At 32.9% G+C, this 4832-nt stretch overlaps 1 long non-coding RNA gene across 2 annotated transcripts; it reads right to left on the minus strand.

The window, feature by feature from the left end:
* On the minus strand, positions 2756-3497 carry LOC107642017. Of its 2 annotated transcripts, none has more exons than XR_001620579.2 (4): positions 3482-3497; positions 3321-3407; positions 2978-3084; positions 2756-2807 (listed from the first exon to the last, which is right to left on the minus strand). It is a non-coding gene; the product is annotated as an uncharacterized LOC107642017 (long non-coding RNA). The 2 variants fall into 2 exon arrangements; XR_001620580.2 differs by having other exon boundaries at positions 2978-3087.

Genomic DNA, 4832 nt, shown 5'->3' on the forward strand with positions numbered 1-4832 from the left:
CAAAAGGTCGTCCCAAATCGACTCACTATTTGAATGAAACGGATTCACAGAAAATGCATGGTCCCTGGGTATGCCGTCTTTGGTGGCAGTGGTGGTTCATAGGGTTTATTTTCAGTTGTAGAGGTTCATTGTTCGTTATAGTTGGATTCAGAATTTTTAAGTTTATGTATTTTTAAGTTAATGTATTTGAATTCTTGATTTTGAAGCTCATGAATTTATAGATTAAATAAACTAAGTTCGACTCGACTGAAGATTAATTTCAACTAATACAAAGATTAAATAATAATGAGTTCGACTCAACTAAAGACACATACAACTAATATAAAGATTAAATAAAGTAAGTTCGACTAAACTAGAGATGAGTGCAACTAATACAGAGATTAAATAATATTGAGTTTGACTCAACTGAAGACGCATACAACTAATACAAAGATTACATAAAATAAGTTTGGCTAAACTGAAGATGAGTGATACTAATACAAAGACTAAATAGACTAAGTTCGACTAATCAACTCATGGCTTCTTCTTAAAAAACCACATCGCCTTGTTCGCTATTTTGTTAATACTTGACAGAGTAAACCTGTTCGGTAGATGGACATCTGTCCGTAGGTTGTACTGATGACCAACTGCATGTCCCTCTATTGGACCTGACCCACCTGCTTCTGCCGGAGCAGAAGGACCAGGGATATACTCGTCAACAACCTCCTGTGTCGGCGCATTCAAGTCAAGATCGCTTGGAGCCTTTGTTGGCACATTCAGATGACCTCGATCGATTTCAAGATGCGGATCCATGCAATCACTCGCTCAACTATTGAGTGTGGGGGTACGATGGCTTTGACGAGCCGAACCGTCCATCGATACCCGGTGTGACAGCGACGACTGCTATGATGGCACTGCTGGAATGAGATCCTCCTCAAAAGGACTACCACTAGCAAGGAAACGGCAGATTAGCGAATCATTCGCAAACGTATCCGCCTGTGTTGACAATGGGGGGAAGTTTGCAAACTCGAATCCTAGTTGGCTATGCTCGCTATAAGGAAAGTTGTGGTGCTCGCTGTGGTGCTGGCTGTGATGCAAGCTATGATTCGACGATTGGCCATCATGGGAGGTGTGATGCAACTATTGGATGTGATGCGAGCTGTGCTGCTGGCTGTGATGGCTGCGCTGTGATGGCTGAGGTAGTTCCGGGTGATGATAAGGAAATAACCAAAACACTGCATAAGTTTGTGCTAGCTGCTGGGGTGGTTGCTAAGGAATAAACTCTGACAACCTCAGGTACATCCAGAATAATCCAAGGTACCAACTACATAATCGGTAGATAAGATAAAGTTGGCAATTGGTTGCAGATTCCTATCTTGCAACCATCTATTGTGGCAGTTACCCGATTGCTGAATACATACGTCGAGTATGGTGATCCAATCATGGCACTGTACTCCCCAAAGAGTGTAACAATGCTAGTAAAGAGGGATGGCCTGTGATGGTAGGGGGACTGTGCATACCCATACTGGCAAACCACTCGGTCTACAGGATGTCATTCGACAAACTCGAATGAAAGCAACGGACCTACTATGTGACACACATCAAGGTGGTGATGTAGTTCGGTCGGGATGATGATGCCGAGGTATGGCTGCCAAACAAACTGCAAAATATTGCATGGGTTATTCTCAAGATGCATTAACGATGATGCATTCCAATTAAGTTCTTTCTTAAGTGGCTTATTCTCCCCCTCTAATGTTAGAAATATTGATTCATTAAAATGACAATCTGCAAATCGAGTTTTAAACACATCTCCTATTTGTATCTCAAGATACCTCACTATAGAGGAAAAATCGTATCCCACATAAATTCTCAATTTTCTTTGAGATCCTAATTTGGTGCGAGAAGGTGGGACAATTGGAATATATATTGCAAACCCAAATATTCTCAAATGAGAAATATTTGGCTGCTGGCCGAAAGCTACTTGTAGAGGAGAGAATTTGTGGTAACTTGTTGGCTTTAAGCAAATAAGTGCTGCAGCATATAAAATGACATGCCCCAAACAGAGGTTGAGAGATTTGTTCTCATAAGTAAGGGTCTAGCAATCAATTGGAGCCATTTAATAAGTGATTTTGCTAGCACTACAAGAAAAAGCAATATTTGTAACAAATAAAATTATTACAAAAAATTGAAATTTTGAAACAAAAGGATTTTGTAACAAAAAAAGAGGTCGTTGCAGTATGTCCCATTACAAAAAGTTTTTGTAACAAAAAAATGGAACTGTTACAATTCAACATAATATTTTGTAATAATTTTTTCTGATACAAAAAGCCAAAATTCGTTACAAAAGTGATAACAAATTTTGATCTTCAAAATATTTTTGGTGACAATATATTTTTTCCTATCATTAAATTTTGTTACAAAATATAACTTGATTTTGTAACATTTTTTTCTTTAGTTACAAAACACTATTTATTTTGTAATTATTTTTTTAATACAAATTACACGCATAATTTGCTAAATTATATTTTTTTTAATTAATTAATATATTAACTAATTTACTCAGCAAGTCAGCATTCATATAATATATAATAACATAGATAGTTCAAATATCTTTCATTTAACTAAGATTATTTTATAAATCTTCAACATATAAACTTTAAAGTACAAACTAACAAGACACATTGAAGAACCCTAATGAACTAGATAGATACATAGGACAAGAAAAACAAGGAATTATAAATCTCCAAAATATAAACTACAAATTACAAACTCTATCATGTTCATACATCTTTTTTCTCATGAAGAAGCTTTTAATAAGTGTCACACACCTGAAAAGACGACCAACAATAACAATATGGTGTCAATTAATCCAATTCTAAAAAATTGTCTAGAAAATTTGAGCTTTACTGTCTCTAGTACCTATAGTTTCAAATTGTTCAGTTAGCACAAACATGTGAGGAAATCATAACCAAACGGTTCAACTCAAATTAAATGAGACCTGCAACATTGAAAACAAGACACTTTGCAGAGCATGGTTCTTCACGTCCTGTCACCTAAGGTTTGACGCTCCATGAATAATGGCAGAGTTTTGCCAATATCAACAATCTGCTGAAATTCAAAACCATATTTTATTACCAACCAAAGGCATAAGCACATGCTTATCAAAGCATCAATATCCTCATCACAGAAACTATATACCCATTCTAAATTTTCTATTCAACAAAAAAATCAATATACTTGGCAAAGGAGCAAAAAAATTTACAGCAACAAAAGATTTAGCTAAGTGATTTTTTAAGCAACACAACAACAAATTCAACTACTCAAGTATTAATGAATCTAACCTTCTGTTGAGTAAAAGAGAAAGCATTTCCTCTCAGCTTTAAAATTGATATCAATGAATCAAGTCCTATGGTCTCTCTTAACAGTACCTGAACCATACATAGTTGAAGTCAGTACTAGGACAGGATTTTAGAACTGAATAAATAGAACAGAGTCAACAAACCTGATTGGATCCAATACAAAAATATTGTATTTGTGATAAATTAATTTTTTGTTACAAAATATTTAGAGCTTTTGAAATAAATAGATATTTTGTTACAAAATATTTTGAATTTTTACAACAATATAATCTTTTGTTACAAAATATTATAACATTTTGCAACAAAATAACAATTCGATACGAAAGCCAACATAATTTGTAACAAAAGAAATCACGTAGTTACAAAATATTGAAATATTTTGTAACAAATTTTCTTGTTGTTACAAAATATTTTTAATTTGTAACAATAAATAATTATTGTTACGAAAAAACTATAATTTGTAACAATTTTAAATTTGATACAAATTTTTTGTTACAAATGTTCCATTTTCTTGTAGTGTAGTCCATTTTGTGTATAAACATGAGCTACTAGATGTTCAACACTTATACCATTGGCCATACAATAAGCATCGAAAGCTTGAGAGGTGGATTCATTAGCATTATCAAGACGAATTGTTTTGATTGAATTTTCTAGAACTGTGCTTTTAATCGAATAATTTGAGCAAGAAATCTCGCAAACGCTAGGTTGTGAGAAGACAATAAGCACACATGTAACCATATCAAAAATGCGTCTAATAGGACCATAAAATATCTAAAAGATCCACATGGTGGATGAATAGGTCCACATATATTACCTTGAATCCTTTCTAGAGATTTAGGAGACTCAAATCCAATCTTTACTGGTAATGGCCTTAAAATTAGTTTTCCCTGAGAACATGCAGCACAACAAAATTCACTAGATTTAAAAATTTTCTAGTTCTTTAGTGAATGTTCATAGAAATTTTTAATAATTCTCCATATCATGGTTGTTCCAGGATAATTCAATCGATTATGTCAAATTATTAATTTATGTGGTCTAGTATATTTCTGGTTTATAATGTCATGTGATTTAATTGCACTAATTTTAGTATAATATAACACAGATGAAAGTGAGAGTAACTTTCTAATATAACTTTTTTATTTAAATCATGAGTTGTGATATATAAGTACTCATGATTTTTCTCATTCATTGTTTCAATATGATATCCATTTCGGCAAATGTTTTTAAAACTCAACAAGTTTTTTAGAGACTTAATAGACAATAATAAATTATTTATTATGAATTTTGTTCCTTTGGAAAACAAAATTATAGCTCTTTCAGAGTCTTCTATCACATTGCCTGAGCCAATAATAGTATTAACATATTATTCTTTTAGTACATAATGAGTAAAATATATATTACTTTTGAGAATGGTATTCGAATTTATACTATGCATAAGGCAAATTAAATATAAACATTAATATTTTATTAAACATTATTTATATACATTATACT

The sequence above is a fragment of the Arachis ipaensis genome, chromosome B05 (genome assembly GCF_000816755.2).
Source record: "Arachis ipaensis cultivar K30076 chromosome B05, Araip1.1, whole genome shotgun sequence".
NCBI lineage: Eukaryota > Viridiplantae > Streptophyta > Magnoliopsida > Fabales > Fabaceae > Arachis > Arachis ipaensis.